General features: G+C 36.9%; 1 protein-coding gene across 1 annotated transcript in view; it reads left to right on the top strand.

Moving 5' to 3' along the window:
* The window catches only part of LOC134585707 (serine/threonine-protein kinase N2-like), a 68,087-nt gene that overhangs the window by 16,398 nt on the left and 31,005 nt on the right, over positions 1-20,684 (top strand). The window lies entirely within an intron of this gene.

The raw sequence follows: 20,684 nt of genomic DNA, 5'->3' as shown, positions 1-20,684 counted from the left end.
CCCTTTATATAATTATTATAGGATGGGTAGATAAGGAGAGTACAGCTGTGACCCTTTATATAATTATTATAGGATGGGTCGATAAGGAGAGTACAGATGTGACCCTTTATATAATTATTATAGGATGGGTAGACAAAGAGAGTACAGCTGTGACCCTTTATATAATTATTTTAGGATGGGTAGATACAGAGAGCACAGCTGTGACCCTTTATATAATTATTATAGGATGGGTAGATACAGAGAGTACAGATGTGACCCTTTATATAATTATTATAGGATGGGTAGACAAAGAGAGTACAGCTGTGACCCTTTATATAATTATTATAGGATGGGTAGATAAAGAGAGTACAGCTGTGACCCTTTATATAATTATTATAGGATGGGTAGATAAGGAGAGTACAGATGTGACCCTTTATATAATTATTATAGGATGGATAGTTACAGAGAGTACAGCTGTGACCCTTTATATAATTATTATAGGATGGGTAGATAAAGAGAGTACAGCTGTGACCCTTTATATAATTATTATAGGATGGGTAGATAAGGAGAGTACAGCTGTGACCCTTTATATAATTATTATAGGATGGGTAGATAAGGAGAGTACAGCTGTGACCCTTTATATAATTATTATAGGATGGGTAGATAAGGAGAGTACAGCTGTGACCCTTTATATAATTATTATAGGATGGGTAGATAAGGAGAGTACAGCTGTGACCCTTTATATAATTATTATAGGATGGGTAGATAAGGAGAGTACAGATGTGACCCTTTATATAATTATTATAGGATGGGTAGATAAGGAGAGTACAGCTGTGACCCTTTATATAATTATTATAGGATGGGTAGATAAGGAGAGTACAGCTGTGACCCTTTATATAATTATTATAGGATGGGTAGATAAGGAGATTACAGCTGTGACCCTTTATATAATTAATATAGGATGGGTAGATAAGGAGAGTACAGCTGTGACCCTTTATATAATTATTATAGGATGGATAGTTACAGAGAGTACAGCTGTGACCCTTTATATAATTATTATAGGATGGGTAGATACAGAGAACACAGCTGTGACCCTTTATATAATTATTATAGGATGGTTAGATAAAGTGAGTACAGCTGTGACCCTTTATATAATTATTATAGGATGGGTAGATAAAGAGAGTACAGATGTGACCCTTTATATAATTATTATAGGATGGGTAGATACAGAGAATACAGCTGTGACCCTTTATATAATTATTATAGGATGGGTAGATACAGAGAGTACAGATGTGACCCTTTATATAATTATTATAGGATGGGTAGACAAAGAGAGTACAGCTGTGACCCTTTATATAATTATTATAGGATGGGTAGATAAAGAGAGTACAGCTATGACCCTTTATATAATTATTATAGGATGGGTAGATAAGGAGAGTACAGATGTGACCCTTTATATAATTATTATAGGATGGATAGTTACAGAGAGTACAGCTGTGACCATTTATATAATTATTATAGGATGGGTAGATAAGGAGAGTACAGATGTGACCCTTTATATAATTATTATAGGATGGGTAGACAAAGAGAGTACAGCTGTGACCCTTTATATAATTATTATAGGATGGGTAGATAAGGAGAGTACAGCTGTGACCCTTTATATAATTATTATAGGATGGGTCGATAAGGAGAGTACAGATGTGACCCTTTATATAATTATTATAGGATGGGTAGATATGGAGAGTACAGCTGTGACCCTTTATATAATTATTATAGGATGGGTAGATAAAGAGAGTAAAGCTGTGACCCTTTATATAATTATTATAGGATGGGTAGATAAAGAGAGTACAGATGTGACCCTTTATATAATTATTATAGGATGGGTAGATAAAGAGAGTACAGCTGTCACCCTTTATATAATTATTATAGGATGGGTAGACAAAGAGAGTACAGATGTGACCCTTTATGTAATTATTATAGGATGGTTAGATAAAGCGAGTACAGCTGTGACCCTTTATATAATTATTATAGGATGGGTAGATAAGGAGAGTACAGCTGTGACCCTTTATATAATTATTATAGGATGGGTAGATAAAGAGAGTACAGCTGTGACCCTTTATATAATTATTATAGGATGGGTAGATAAAGAGAGTAAAGCTGTGACCCTTTATATAATTATTATAGGATGGGTAGATAAGGAGAGTACAGCTGTGACCCTTTATATAATTATTATAGGATGGGTAGATAAAGAGAGTAAAGCTGTGACCCTTTATATAATTATTATAGGATGGGTAGATACAGAGAGTACAGCTGTGACCCTTTATATCATTATTATAGGATGGGTAGATAAAGAGAGTACAGATGTGACACTTTATATAATTATTATAGGATGGGTAGATAAAGAGAGTAAAGCTGTGACCCTTTATATAATTATTATAGGATGGGTAGATAAGGAGAGTACAGCTGTGACCGTTTATATAATTATTATAGGATGGGTAGATAAGGAGAGTACAGCTGTGACCGTTATTATATAATTATTATAGGATTGGTAGATAAGGAGAGTACAGCTGTGACCCTTTATATAATTATTATAGGATCGGTAGATAAAGAGAGTACAGCTGTGACCCTTTATATAATTATTATAGGATGGGTAGATAAGGAGAGTACAGATGTGACCCTTTATATAATTATTATAGGATGGGTAGATAAGGAGAGTACAGATGTGACCCTTTATATAATTATTATAGGATGGATAGTTACAGAGAGTACAGCTGTGACCCTTTATATAATTATTATAGGATGGGTAGATAAGGAGAGTACAGCTGTGACCCTTTATATAATTATTATAGGATGGGTAGATAAGGAGAGTACAGATGTGACCCTTTATATAATTATTATAGGATGGGTAGATAAATAGAGTACAGCTGTGACCCTTTATATAATTATTATAGGATGGGTAGATAAGGAGAGTACAGATGTGACCCTTTATATAATTATTATAGGATGGGTAGATAAGGAGAGTACAGATGTGACCCTTTATATAATTATTATAGGATGGGTAGATAAAGAGAGTACAGCTGTGACCCTTTATATAATTATTATAGGATGGGTAGATAAGGAGAGTACAGATGTGACCCTTTATATAATTATTATAGGATGGGTAGATGAAGAGAGTACAGCTGTGACCCTTTATATAATTATTATAGGATGGGTAGATAAGGAGAGTACAGCTGTGACCCTTTATATAATTATTATAGGATGGGTAGATAAGGAGAGTACAGCTGTGACCCTTTATATAATTATTATAGGATGGGTAGATAAGGAGAGTACAGCTATGACCCTTTATATAATTATCATAGGATGGGTAGATAAAGAGAGTACAGCTGTGACCCTTTATATAATTATTATAGGATGGATAGTTACAGAGAGTACAGCTGTGACCCTTTATATAATTATTATAGGATGGGTAGATAAGGAGAGTACAGCTGTGACCCTTTATATAATTATTATAGGATGGGTAGATAAGGAGAGTACAGCTGTGACCCTTTATATAATTATTATAGGATGGGTCGATAAGGAGAGTACAGCTGTGACCCTTTATATAATTATTATAGGATGGGTAGATAAGGAGAGTACAGCTATGACCCTTTATATAATTATCATAGGATGGGTAGATAAAGAGAGTACAGCTGTGACCCTTTATATAATTATTATAGGATGGTTAGTTACAGAGAGTACAGCTGTGACCCTTTATATAATTATTATAGGATGGGTAGATAAGGAGAGTACAGCTGTGACCCTTTATATAATTATTATAGGATGGGTAGATAAGGAGAGTACAGCTGCGACCCTTTATATAATTATTATAGGATGGGTCGATAAGGAGAGTACAGATGTGACCCTTTATATAATTATTATAGGATGGGTAGACAAAGAGAGTACAGCTGTGACCCTTTATATAATTATTTTAGGATGGGTAGATACAGAGAGCACAGCTGTGACCCTTTATATAATTATTATAGGATGGGTAGATACAGAGAGTACAGATGTGACCCTTTATATAATTATTATAGGATGGGTAGACAAAGAGAGTACAGCTGTGACCCTTTATATAATTATTATAGGATGGGTAGATAAAGAGAGTACAGCTGTGACCCTTTATATAATTATTATAGGATGGGTAGATAAGGAGAGTACAGATGTGACCCTTTATATAATTATTATAGGATGGATAGTTACAGAGAGTACAGCTGTGACCCTTTATATAATTATTATAGGATGGGTAGATAAAGAGAGTACAGCTGTGACCCTTTATATAATTATTATAGGATGGGTAGATAAGGAGAGTACAGCTGTGACCCTTTATATAATTATTATAGGATGGGTAGATAAGGAGAGTACAGCTGTGACCCTTTATATAATTATTATAGGATGGGTAGATAAGGAGAGTACAGCTGTGACCCTTTATATAATTATTATAGGATGGGTAGATAAGGAGAGTACAGCTGTGACCCTTTATATAATTATTATAGGATGGGTAGATAAGGAGAGTACAGATGTGACCCTTTATATAATTATTATAGGATGGGTAGATAAGGAGAGTACAGCTGTGACCCTTTATATAATTATTATAGGATGGGTAGATAAGGAGAGTACAGCTGTGACCCTTTATATAATTATTATAGGATGGGTAGATAAGGAGAGTACAGCTGTGACCCTTTATATAATTATTATAGGATGGGTACATAAGGAGAGTACAGCTCTGACCCTTTATATAATTATTATAGGATGGATAGTTACAGAGAGTACAGCTGTGACCCTTTATATAATTATTATAGGATGGGTAGATAAGGAGAGTACAGCTGTGACCCTTTATATAATTATTATAGGATGGGTAGATAAGGAGAGTACAGCTGTGACCCTTTATATAATTATTATAGGATGGGTAGATAAGGAGAGTACAGCTGTGACCCTTTATATAATTATTATAGGATGGGTCGATAAGGAGAGTACAGATGTGACCCTTTATATAATTATTATAGGATGGTTAGACAAAGAGAGTACAGCTGTGACCCTTTATATAATTATTATAGGATGGGTAGATACAGAGAACACAGCTGTGACCCTTTATATAATTATTATAGGATGGTTAGATAAAGTGAGTACAGCTGTGACCCTTTATATAATTATTATAGGATGGGTAGATAAAGAGAGTACAGATGTGACCCTTTATATAATTATTATAGGATGGGTAGATACAGAGAATACAGCTGTGACCCTTTATATAATATTATAGGATGGGTAGATACAGAGAGTACAGATGTGACCCTTTATATAATTATTATAGGATGGGTAGACAAAGAGAGTACAGCTGTGACCCTTTTTATAATTATTATAGGATGGGTAGATAAAGAGAGTACAGCTGTGACCCTTTATATAATTATTATAGGATGGGTAGATAAGGAGAGTACAGATGTGACCCTTTATATAATTATTATAGGATGGATAGTTACAGAGAGTACAGCTGTGACCATTTATATAATTATTATAGGATGGGTAGATAAGGAGAGTACAGATGTGACCCTTTATATAATTATTATAGGATGGGTAGACAAAGAGAGTACAGCTGTGACCCTTTATATAATTATTATAGGATGGGTAGATAAGGAGAGTACAGCTGTGACCCTTTATATAATTATTATAGGATGGGTCGATAAGGAGAGTACAGATGTGACCCTTTATATAATTATTATAGGATGGGTAGACAAAGAGAGTACAGCTGTGACCCTTTATATAATTATTATAGGATGGGTAGATACAGAGAGTACAGCTGTGACCCTTTATATAATTATTATAGGATGGTTAGATAAAGTGAGTACAGCTGTGACCCTTTATATAATTATTATAGGATGGGTAGATACAGAGAGCACAGCTGTGACCCTTTATATAATTATTATAGGATGGTTAGATAAAGTGAGTACAGCTGTGACCCTTTATATAATTATTATAGGATGGGTAGATAAAGAGAGTACAGCTGTGACCCTTTATATAATTATTATAGGATGGGTAGATACAGAGAGTACAGCTGTGACCATTTATATAATTATTATAGGATGGGTAGATACAGAGAGTACAGCTGTGACCCTTTTTATAATTATTATAGGATGGGTAGATAAAGAGAGTACAGCTGTGACCCTTTATATAATTATTATAGGATGGGTAGATAAAGAGAGTACAGCTGTGACCCTTTATATAATTATTATAGGATGGGTAGATAAAGAGAGTACAGCTGTGACCCTTTCTATAATTATTATAGGATGGGTAGATAAGGAGAGTACAGCTGTGACCCTTTATATAATTATTATAGGATGGGTAGATACAGAGAGTACAGCTGTGACCCTTTATATAATTATTATAGGATGGGTAAATACAGAGAGTACAGCTGTGACCCTTTATATAATTATTATAGGATGGGTAGATACAGAGAGTACAGCTGTGACCCATTATATAATTATTATAGGATGGGTAGATACAGAGAGTACAGATGTGACCCTTTATATAATTATTATAGGATGGGTAGATAAGGAGAGTACAGCTGTGACCCTTTATATAATTATTATAGGATGGGTAGATACAGAGAGTACAGATGTGACCCTTTATATAATTATTATAGGATGGGTAGATAAGGAGAGTACAGCTGTGACCCTTTATATAATTATTATAGGATGGGTAGATAAAGAGAGTACAGCTGTGACCCTTTATATAATTATTATAGGATGGGTAGATACAGAGAGTACAGATGTGACCCTTTATATAATTATTATAGGATGGGTAGATAAAGAGAGTACAGCTGTGACCCTTTATATAATTATTATAATATGGGTAGATAAGGAGAGTACAGCTGTGACCCTTTATATAATTACTATAGGATGGGTAGATAAGGAGAGTACAGCTGTGACCCTTTATATAATTATTATAGGATGGGTAGATAAAGAGAGTACAGTTGTGACCCTTTATATAATTATTATAGGACAGGTAGATAAGGAGAGTACAGCTGTGACCCTTTATATAATTATTATAGGATGGGTAGATAAGGAGAGTACAGCTGTGACCCTTTATATAATTATTATAGGATGGGTAGATATGGAGAGTACAGATGTGACTGTTGATATAATTATTATAGGATGGGTAGATAAGGAGAGTACAGATGTGACTGTTTATATAATTATTATATGATGGGTAGATAAAGAGAGTACAGCTGTGACCCTTTATATAATATTATAGGATGGGTAGATACAGAGAGTACAGATGTGACCCTTTATATAATTATTATAGGATGGGTAGATAAGGAGAGTACAGATGTGACCCTTTATATAATTATTATAGGATGGATAGTTACAGAGAGTACAGATGTGACCCTTTATATAATTATTATAGGATGGGTAGACAAAGAGAGTACAGCTGTGACCCTTTATATAATTATTATAGGATGGGTAGATAAGGAGAGTACAGCTGTGACCCTTTATATAATTATTATAGGATGGGTCGATAAGGAGAGTACAGAAGTGACCCTTTATATAATTATTATAGGATGGGTAGACAAAGAGAGTACAGCTGTGACCCTTTATATAATTATTATAGGATGGGTAGATACAGAGAGTACAGCTGTGACCCTTTATATAATTATTATAGGATGGTTAGATAAAGTGAGTACAGCTGTGACCCTTTATATAATTATTATAGGATGGGTAGATACAGAGAGCACAGCTGTGACCCTTTATATAAATTTTATAGGATGGTTAGATAAAGTGAGTACAGCTGTGACCCTTTATATAATTATTATAGGATGGGTAGATAAAGAGAGTACAGCTGTGACCCTTTATATAATTATTATAGGATGGGTAGATACAGAGAGTACAGCTGTGACCATTTATATAATTATTATAGGATGGGTAGATACAGAGAGTACAGCTGTGACCCTTTTTATAATTATTATAGGATGGGTAGATAAAGAGAGTACAGCTGTGACCCTTTATATAATTATTATAGGATGGGTAGATAAAGAGAGTACAGCTGTGACCCTTTATATAATTATTATAGGATGGGTAGATAAAGAGAGTACAGCTGTGACCCTTTCTATAATTATTATAGGATGGGTAGATAAGGAGAGTACAGCTGTGACCCTTTATATAATTATTATAGGATGGGTAGATACAGAGAGTACAGCTGTGACCATTTATATAATTATTATATGATGGGTAGATAAAGAGAGTACAGCTGTGACCCTTTATATAATTATCATAGGATGGGTAGATAAAGAGAATACAGCTGTGACCGTTTATATAATTATTATAGGATGGGTAGATAAGGAGAGTACAGCTGTGACCCTTTATATAATTATTATAGGATGGGTAGATAAAGAGAGTACAGCTGTGACCCTTTATATAATTATTATAGGATGGGTAGATAAAGAGAGTACAGCTGTGACCCTTTATATAATTATTATAGGATGGGTAGATAAGGAGAGTACAGATGTGACCCTTTATATAATTATTATAGGATGGATAGTTACAGAGAGTACAGCTGTGACCCTTTATATAATTATTATAGGATGGGTAGATAAAGAGAGTACAGCTGTGACCCTTTATATAATTATTATAGGATGGGTAGATAAGGAGAGTACAGCTGTGACCCTTTATATAATTATTATAGGATGGGTAGATAAGGAGAGTACAGCTGTGACCCTTTATATAATTATTATAGGATGGGTAGATAAGGAGAGTACAGCTGTGACCCTTTATATAATTATTATAGGATGGGTAGATAAGGAGAGTACAGCTGTGACCCTTTATATAATTATTATAGGATGGGTAGATAAGGAGAGTACAGATGTGACCCTTTATATAATTATTATAGGATGGGTAGATAAGGAGAGTACAGCTGTGACCCTTTATATAATTATTATAGGATGGGTAGATAAGGAGAGTACAGCTGTGACCCTTTATATAATTATTATAGGATGGGTAGATAAGGAGAGTACAGCTGTGACCCTTTATATAATTATTATAGGATGGGTACATAAGGAGAGTACAGCTCTGACCCTTTATATAATTATTATAGGATGGATAGTTACAGAGAGTACAGCTGTGACCCTTTATATAATTATTATAGGATGGGTAGATAAGGAGAGTACAGCTGTGACCCTTTATCTAATTATTATAGGATGGGTAGATAAGGAGAGTACAGCTGTGACCCTTTATATAATTATTATAGGATGGGTAGATAAGGAGAGTACAGCTGTGACCCTTTATATAATTATTATAGGATGGGTCGATAAGGAGAGTACAGATGTGACCCTTTATATAATTATTATAGGATGGTTAGACAAAGAGAGTACAGCTGTGACCCTTTATATAATTATTATAGGATGGGTAGATACAGAGAACACAGCTGTGACCCTTTATATAATTATTATAGGATGGTTAGATAAAGTGAGTACAGCTGTGACCCTTTATATAATTATTATAGGATGGGTAGATAAAGAGAGTACAGATGTGACCCTTTATATAATTATTATAGGATGGGTAGATACAGAGAATACAGCTGTGACCCTTTATATAATATTATAGGATGGGTAGATACAGAGAGTACAGATGTGACCCTTTATATAATTATTATAGGATGGGTAGACAAAGAGAGTACAGCTGTGACCCTTTATATAATTATTATAGGATGGGTAGATAAAGAGAGTACAGCTGTGACCCTTTATATAATTATTATAGGATGGGTAGATAAGGAGAGTACAGATGTGACCCTTTATATAATTATTATAGGATGGATAGTTACAGAGAGTACAGCTGTGACCATTTATATAATTATTATAGGATGGGTAGATAAGGAGAGTACAGATGTGACCCTTTATATAATTATTATAGGATGGGTAGACAAAGAGAGTACAGCTGTGACCCTTTATATAATTATTATAGGATGGGTAGATAAGGAGAGTACAGCTGTGACCCTTTATATAATTATTATAGGATGGGTCGATAAGGAGAGTACAGATGTGACCCTTTATATAATTATTATAGGATGGGTAGACAAAGAGAGTACAGCTGTGACCCTTTATATAATTATTATAGGATGGGTAGATACAGAGAGTACAGCTGTGACCCTTTATATAATTATTATAGGATGGTTAGATAAAGTGAGTACAGCTGTGACCCTTTATATAATTATTATAGGATGGGTAGATACAGAGAGCACAGCTGTGACCCTTTATATAATTATTATAGGATGGTTAGATAAAGTGAGTACAGCTGTGACCCTTTATATAATTATTATAGGATGGGTAGATAAAGAGAGTACAGCTGTGACCCTTTATATAATTATTATAGGATGGGTAGATACAGAGAGTACAGCTGTGACCATTTATATAATTATTATAGGATGGGTAGATACAGAGAGTACAGCTGTGACCCTTTTTATAATTATTATAGGATGGGTAGATAAAGAGAGTACAGCTGTGACCCTTTATATAATTATTATAGGATGGGTAGATAAAGAGAGTACAGCTGTGACCCTTTATATAATTATTATAGGATGGGTAGATAAAGAGAGTACAGCTGTGACCCTTTCTATAATTATTATAGGATGGGTAGATAAGGAGAGTACAGCTGTGACCCTTTATATAATTATTATAGGATGGGTAGATACAGAGAGTACAGCTGTGACCCTTTATATAATTATTATAGGATGGGTAAATACAGAGAGTACAGCTGTGACCCTTTATATAATTATTATAGGATGGGTAGATACAGAGAGTACAGCTGTGACCCATTATATAATTATTATAGGATGGGTAGATACAGAGAGTACAGATGTGACCCTTTATATAATTATTATAGGATGGGTAGATAAGGAGAGTACAGCTGTGACCCTTTATATAATTATTATAGGATGGGTAGATACAGAGAGTACAGATGTGACCCTTTATATAATTATTATAGGATGGGTAGATAAGGAGAGTACAGCTGTGACCCTTTATATAATTATTATAGGATGGGTAGATAAAGAGAGTACAGCTGTGACCCTTTATATAATTATTATAGGATGGGTAGATACAGAGAGTACAGATGTGACCCTTTATATAATTATTATAGGATGGGTAGATAAAGAGAGTACAGCTGTGACCCTTTATATAATTATTATAATATGGGTAGATAAGGAGAGTACAGCTGTGACCCTTTATATAATTACTATAGGATGGGTAGATAAGGAGAGTACAGCTGTGACCCTTTATATAATTATTATAGGATGGGTAGATAAAGAGAGTACAGTTGTGACCCTTTATATAATTATTATAGGACAGGTAGATAAGGAGAGTACAGCTGTGACCCTTTATATAATTATTATAGGATGGGTAGATAAGGAGAGTACAGCTGTGACCCTTTATATAATTATTATAGGATGGGTAGATATGGAGAGTACAGATGTGACTGTTGATATAATTATTATAGGATGGGTAGATAAGGAGAGTACAGATGTGACTGTTTATATAATTATTATATGATGGGTAGATAAAGAGAGTACAGCTGTGACCCTTTATATAATATTATAGGATGGGTAGATACAGAGAGTACAGATGTGACCCTTTATATAATTATTATAGGATGGGTAGATAAGGAGAGTACAGATGTGACCCTTTATATAATTATTATAGGATGGATAGTTACAGAGAGTACAGATGTGACCCTTTATATAATTATTATAGGATGGGTAGACAAAGAGAGTACAGCTGTGACCCTTTATATAATTATTATAGGATGGGTAGATAAGGAGAGTACAGCTGTGACCCTTTATATAATTATTATAGGATGGGTCGATAAGGAGAGTACAGATGTGACCCTTTATATAATTATTATAGGATGGGTAGACAAAGAGAGTACAGCTGTGACCCTTTATATAATTATTATAGGATGGGTAGATACAGAGAGTACAGCTGTGACCCTTTATATAATTATTATAGGATGGTTAGATAAAGTGAGTACAGCTGTGACCCTTTATATAATTATTATAGGATGGGTAGATACAGAGAGCACAGCTGTGACCCTTTATATAATTATTATAGGATGGGTAGATAAAGAGAGTACAGCTGTGACCCTTTATATAATTATTATAGGATGGTTAGATAAAGTGAGTACAGCTGTGACCCTTTATATAATTATTATAGGATGGGTAGATACAGAGAGCACAGCTGTGACCCTTTATATAATTATTATAGGATGGTTAGATAAAGTGAGTACAGCTGTGACCCTTTATATAATTATTATAGGATGGGTAGATAAAGAGAGTACAGCTGTGACCCTTTATATAATTATTATAGGATGGGTAGATACAGAGAGTACAGCTGTGACCATTTATATAATTATTATAGGATGGGTAGATACAGAGAGTACAGCTGTGACCCTTTTTATAATTATTATAGGATGGGTAGATAAAGAGAGTACAGCTGTGACCCTTTATATAATTATTATAGGATGGGTAGATAAAGAGAGTACAGCTGTGACCCTTTATATAATTATTATAGGATGGGTAGATAAAGAGAGTACAGCTGTGACCCTTTCTATAATTATTATAGGATGGGTAGATAAGGAGAGTACAGCTGTGACCCTTTATATAATTATTATAGGATGGGTAGATACAGAGAGTACAGCTGTGACCATTTATATAATTATTATAGGATGGGTAAATACAGAGAGTACAGCTGTGACCCTTTATATAATTATTATAGGATGGGTAGATACAGAGAGTACAGCTTTGACCCATTATATAATTATTATAGGATGGGTAGATACAGAGAGTACAGATGTGACCCTTTATATAATTATTATAGGATGGGTAGATAAGGAGAGTACAGCTGTGACCCTTTATATAATTATTATAGGATGGGTAGATACAGAGAGTACAGATGTGACCCTTTATATAATTATTATAGGATGGGTAGATAAGGAGAGTACAGCTGTGACCCTTTATATAATTATTATAGGATGGGTAGATAAAGAGAGTACAGCTGTGACCCTTTATATAATTATTATAGGATGGGTAGATACAGAGAGTACAGATGTGACCCTTTATATAATTATTATAGGATGGGTAGATAAAGAGAGTACAGCTGTGACCCTTTATATAATTATTATAATATGGGTAGATAAGGAGAGTACAGCTGTGACCCTTTATATAATTACTATAGGATGGGTAGATAAGGAGAGTACAGCTGTGACCCTTTATATAATTATTATAGGATGGGTAGATAAAGAGAGTACAGTTGTGACCCTTTATATAATTATTATAGGACAGGTAGATAAGGAGAGTACAGCTGTGACCCTTTATATAATTATTATAGGATGGGTAGATAAGGAGAGTACAGCTGTGACCCTTTATATAATTATTATAGGATGGGTAGATATGGAGAGTACAGATGTGACTGTTTATATAATTATTATAGGATGGGTAGATAAGGAGAGTACAGATGTGACTGTTTATATAATTATTATATGATGGGTAGATAAAGAGAGTACAGCTGTGACCCTTTATATAATTATTATAGGATGGGTAGATAAAGAGAATACAGCTGTGACCGTTTATATAATTATTATAGGATGGGTAGATAAGGAGAGTACAGCTGTGACCCTTTATATAATTATTATAGGATGGGTAGATAAAGAGAGTACAGCTGTGACCCTTTATATAATTATTATAGGATGGGTAGATAAAGAGAGTACAGCTGTGACCCTTTTTATAATTATTATAGGATGGGTAGATAAAGAGAGTACAGCTGTGACCCTTTTTATAATTATTATAGGATGGGTAGATAAAGAGAGTACAGCTGTGACCCTTTATATAATTATTATAGGATGGGTAGATACAGAGAGTACAGATGTGACCCTTTATATAATTATTATAGGATGGGTAGATAAGGAGAGTACAGCTGTGACCCTTTATATAATTATTATAGGATGGGTAGATAAAGAGAGTACAGCTGTGACCCTTTATATAATTATTATAGGATGGGTAGATACAGAGAGTACAGATGTGACCCTTTATATAATTATTATAGGATGGGTAGATAAAGAGAGTACAGCTGTGACCCTTTATATAATTATTATAATATGGGTAGATAAGGAGAGTACAGCTGTGACCCTTTATATAATTACTATAGGATGGGTAGATAAGGAGAGTACAGCTGTGACCCTTTATATAATTATTATAGGATGGGTAGATAAAGAGAGTACAGTTGTGACCCTTTATATAATTATTATAGGACAGGTAGATAAGGAGAGTACAGCTGTGACCCTTTATATAATTATTATAGGATGGGTAGATAAGGAGAGTACAGCTGTGACCCTTTATATAATTATTATAGGATGGGTAGATATGGAGAGTACAGATGTGACTGTTTATATAATTATTATAGGATGGGTAGATAAGGAGAGTACAGATGTGACTGTTTATATAATTATTATATGATGGGTAGATAAAGAGAGTACAGCTGTGACCCTTTATATAATTATTATAGGATGGGTAGATAAAGAGAATACAGCTGTGACCGTTTATATAATTATTATAGGATGGGTAGATAAGGAGAGTACAGCTGTGACCCTTTATATAATTATTATAGGATGGGTAGATAAAGAGAGTACAGCTGTGACCCTTTTTATAATTATTATAGGATGGGTAGATAAAGAGAGTACAGCTGTGACCCTTTTTATAATTATTATAGGATGGGTAGATAAAGAGAGTACAGCTGTGACCCTTTATATAATTATTATAGGATTGGTAGATACAGAGAGTACAGCTGTGACCCTTTATATAATTATTATAGGATGGGTAGATAAAGAGAGTACAGCTGTGACCCTTTATATAATTATTATAGGATGGGTAGATACAGAGAGTACAGCTGTGACCCTTTATATAATTATTATAGGATTGGTAGATACGGAGAGTACAGCTGTGACCCTTTATATAATTATTATAGGATGGGTAGATATGGAGAGTACAGATGTGACCCTTTATATAATTATTATAGGATGGGTAGATACAGAGAGTACAGCTGTGACCCTTTATATAATTATTATAGGATGGGTAGATAAAGAGAGTACAGATGTGACCCTTTATATAATTATTATAGGATGGGTAGATAAGGAGAGTACAGCTGTGACCCTTTATATAATTATTATAGGATGGGTAGATAAGGAGAGTACAGATGTGACCCTTTATATAATTATTATAGGATGGGTAGATAAGGAGAGTACAGATGTGACCCTTTATATAATTATTATAGGATGGGTAGATAAGGAGAGTACAGCTGTGACCCTTTATATAATTATTATAGGATGGGTAGATAAGGAGAGTACAGCTGTGACCCTTTATATAATTATTATAGGATGGGTAGATAAGGAGAGTACAGCTGTGACCCTTTATATAATTATTATAGGATGGGTAGATAAGGAGAGTACAGATGTGACCCTTTATATAATTATTATAGGATGGGTAGATAAGGAGAGTACAGATGTGACCCTTTATATAATTATTATAGGATGGGTAGATAAGGAGAGTACAGATGTGACCCTTTATATAATTATTATAGGATGGGTAGATAAGGAGAGTACAGATGTGACCCTTTATATAATTATTAATGGGAAACATTGGTGAGGCTACACACTCACACATGGATCTACCATTTTATTATTCCCTCAATATTTAATCCTTTCATTGCTCATTTTATTAATGTTCTTGGCACTGTGAGAGCCTATAGTTACTGCATCAGATTTTGTGCTATGAGGTGCTCGTCCCTAGTTTATTTCAACCTGTCCACCAATTGCTGGTGTTATAAGCCCCGTTGCCCCACTCAAGAATGTCTCTGGGAAGACATACTTTATCTGCCCGTACAATTACTTGTATGTAGTGTGGATGTACTATAGGGTAATGCTTTTAGGATGTTCCCTATTCAATAAATATATGTACAAAGCACATTCATTGGTTGGTTATCTGATAATTTGTGGATTTCTTAGCCTATATATGAGGGACTTTTGTGTAACCAAAATTCTATTAAAGGAACACTAACAGCTTAATATAGTGGTTCTGGTGTCTATAACATGTGATCTGTGCATGGCCCCGCCCCCTCACACAGACTGAGTACAGTGATCTGTGCATGGCCCCGCCCCTACAGCTTGAGCACAGTGAACTGTGCATAGCCCCGCCCACTCAGACTTAGTACAGTGATCTGTGCATGGCCCTGCCCCCTCAGACTGAACACAGTGATCTGTACATGGCCCCACCCCTACAGCTTGAGCACAGTGAACTGTGCATAGCCCCGCCCACTCAGATTGAGTACAGTGATCTGTGCATGGCCCTGCCCCCTCAGACTGAATACAGTGATCTGTACATGGCCCCGCCCCCTCAGACTGAACACAGTGATCTGTGCATGGCCCCGCCCCCTCAGACTGAACACAGCAAACTGTGCATGGCCCCACCCCCTCAGACTGAACACAGTGATATGTGCATGGCCCCGCCCCCTCAGACTGAACACAGTGATCTCTGCATGGCCCCGCCCCCTCAGACTGAACACAGTGATCTGTGCATGGCCCTGCCCCCTCAGACTGAACACAGTGGTCTGTGCATGGCCCCGCCCCCTCTGACTGAACACAGTGATCTGTACATGGTCCCGCCCCCTCAGACTGGACACAGTGACCTGTGATCTGTGCATAGCCCCGCCCACTCAGACTGAGTACAGTGATCTGTGCATGGCCCCGCCCCCTCAGACTGAGTACAGTGATCTGTGCATGGCCCCGCCCCCTCAGACTGAATACAGTGATCTGTTCATGGCTCCCCCCCCTCAGACTGAATACAGTGATATACACAGCACAGCTTCACGCACACCTCAGCTACGCACAATATATACACACACATCACAGCTACACACACTGTACACACAGCCAGAAGCATTACTAGAAACCACCGGGCCCCAGTGTGAAAATTGCCTTGGGCCCCCCCCATGTGTCTTATCACCCTCCCCCGCCACTCCACTGTCTCATTCCCCCCGCCAGCCCCTCCACGTGTCTCATTCCCCCCCCAGTTCCTCCACTTGTTTCATTCACCCCAGCCCCTCCATGTGTCTCTCCCATCTCCCAGGCCCCCCATGTGTCTTTCCCACCCCACAACCACTCCATGTGTCTCACCCAGCCCCTCCATGTGTCTCTCCTACGCACGTGTGTAACAGACACACATACTGACAGACACATACTCAGTGACAGACACACGCACATACACACAAACTGAAAGACATGCACAAACTGACACACAAACTAACAGACACACACACTGACAGACAGACACACACTAACAGGCACACATACGCTGACAGGCACAATCTGACAGACACACACACTGACAGACAGACATATACACATACTAACACACACATACGCTGACAGACACACACATAAACTGACAGACACACACACACTGACAGACACATACTCACTGACATACAGACACACACACATACACACAAACTGACAGACACGCACAAATTAACAGACACACAAACTGACGGACACACACACTGACAGACAGACTCACACTAACAGACACTCTTATGCTGACAGACACAAACTGACAGACACACACACTGACAGACAGACACATACACACACTAACAGACACATACGCTGACAGATATACACATAAACTGACAGATACACACACACACACTGACAAAAACACAAACTGACAGACACACACACAAATTGACAGACACACACACACACAAACTGACACACACACACACACACTCACACATTCTTGCACACTCTCACAAATTGATTTAACTTTGCTGAGGCCCATCCACTCTCCCTAGCTTTGGGAGAGATGGTCTGGGTCCTTTGCATGGGGCTGTGCTGGGACAGTTCCTCTCTCCTCCTGCGCGCTGTTTAGTATGCCTGGGCCGGAATGACGTCATGTTCGAGCTCCCGGCATCACAGAGGGTGCGAGGGAGGAGAGAGTAATTGTCAGATCAGTGCTCCCTCGCCGCTGCCGAGTGCCGCATGCCGCCTGCCGCCTGCCTTCTGTCTCTGGTATATATTGGCAGAATGGGCACCTGACATCCAGGTAAGCAGGTGCCTACTCTACCTTACTGTATAAGCGCCGATGCGGTGGTGCCCTAGGTGGGCCCCCTGTGACAGTGCTCCTCTAGGTGGAGCCACCTGTAGTGATGGGCTCGGACCCCTTCTACCGTGGTAGTTCCGCCACTGCGCACAGCTACACACATTATATACACACACAGCACAGCTACACACACTGTACACACAGCACAGCTACACACTATATACACACAGCTACACACAGCAAAACTACACACACTATATGCACACACAGCACAGCTACACACACTGCACACACAGCACAGCTACACACTATATACACACAGTACAGCTACATACACTATATATACACACAGCACAGCTACACACAGTGTACACACAACACAGCTACACACACAATGTGAGTGTGATATTTATCAATTATTGATTATTATTCAGCCTTTTACAATCCACACGATTGGTCCTCTCTTCTTGTGTCTTTCATGTCACGAGACGATCAGAACTACTAGAAACAGAGAATATATCCTAGCAGTGGAATTTGTGGAAAAGTCATCCCACCTTCGGAGACATATTGGGACAATTAACTTTTATTTGTACTTTTATTTATAATTTCTTGGCGCAGCCCTTTTCTCTTTTTTGTTGTACATTTCTATCAGAGAGGGTTAGAGGGTATCCCTCTTTAAGGCCGCTGCCTATCTTTTGTATTATTAGCGCTAACCAATTTCTTTTATTTCTCCTACACATTATATACACACACAGCACAGCTACACACACTGTACACACAGCACAGCTACACACTATATACACACAGCTACACATAGCAAAACTACACACACTATATGCACACACAGCACAGCTACACACACTGCACACACAGCACAGCTACACACACTGCACACACAGTACAGCTACATACACTATATATACACACAGCACAGCTACACACAGTGTACACACAACACAGCTACACACACAATGTGAGTGTGATATTTATCAATTATTGATTATTATTCAGCCTTTTACACTCCACACGATTGGTCCTCTCTTCTTGTGTCTTTCATGTCACGAGACGATCAGAACTACTAGAAACAGAGAATATATCCTAGCAGTGGAATTTGTGGAAAAGTCATCCCACCTTCGGAGACATATTGGGACAATTAACTTTTATTTGTACTTTTATTTATAATTTCTTGGCGCAGCCCTTTTCTCTTTTTTGTTGTACATTTCTATCAGAGAGGGTTAGAGGGTATCCCTCTTTAAGGCCGCTGCCTATCTTTTGTATTATTAGCGCTAACCAATTTCTTTTATTTCTCCTACACATTATATACACACACAGCACAGCTACACACACTGTACACACAGCACAGCTACACACTATATACACACAGCTACACACAGCAAAACTACACACACTATATGCACACACAGCACAGCTACACACACTGCACACACAGCACAGCTACACACTATATACACACAGTACAGCTACATACACTATATACACACACAGCACAGCTACACACAGTGTACACACAACACAGCTACACACTATATACACACAGCACAGCTACACACAGCACAGCTACACACACTATATGCACACACAGCACAGCTACACACACTGCACACACAGCACAGCTACACACTATATATACACAGCACAGCTACACACACTATATACACACACAGAACAGCTACACACACTGTACACACAGCACAGCTACACAATATATACACACAGCACAGCTACACACAATATACACACACAGCACTGAAAAAAATACTGAAAAAATGTGAAAAAGTTAGTAGATCTGATTGGTGCTTTCAGACAATCAGAATACAGATAGAATTCACTCTACACACAGCGCAGCTACACACTATATACACACAGCACAGCTACACACACTATATACACACACACAGCACAGCTACATACACTGTACACACAGCACAGCTACACACACTATATACACTATATACACACAGCACAGCTACACACACTATATACACACAGCACAGCTACACACTATATGCACACACAGCACAGCTACACACACTATATACACACACATCACAGCTACACACACTATATACACACACAGCACAGCTACACACACTATATACACACACACAGCACAGCTACACACAATATACACACACAGCACTGAAAAAATTACTGAACAAATTTGACTCGTTAGTAGATCTGATTGGTGCTTTCAGACAATCAGAATACAGATAGAATTCACTCTACACACAGCACAGCTACACACTATATACACACAGCACAGCTACACACACTATATACACACACAGCACAGCTACATACACTGTACACACAGCACAGCTACACACACTATATACACTATATATACACACAGCACAGCTACACACACTATATACACACAGCACAGCTACACACTATATACACACAGCACAGCTACACACACTATATACACACACAGCACAGCTACACACTATATACACTATATACACACAGCACAGCTACACACTATATACACACAGCACAGCTACACACACTATATA

Source organism: Pelobates fuscus, chromosome 1 (genome assembly GCF_036172605.1).
Source record: "Pelobates fuscus isolate aPelFus1 chromosome 1, aPelFus1.pri, whole genome shotgun sequence".
Classification (NCBI taxonomy): Eukaryota; Metazoa; Chordata; class Amphibia; order Anura; family Pelobatidae; genus Pelobates; species Pelobates fuscus.
Note: the sequence above shows the minus strand (reverse complement) of the source record. Positions and strands in the feature narration are given on the sequence as shown.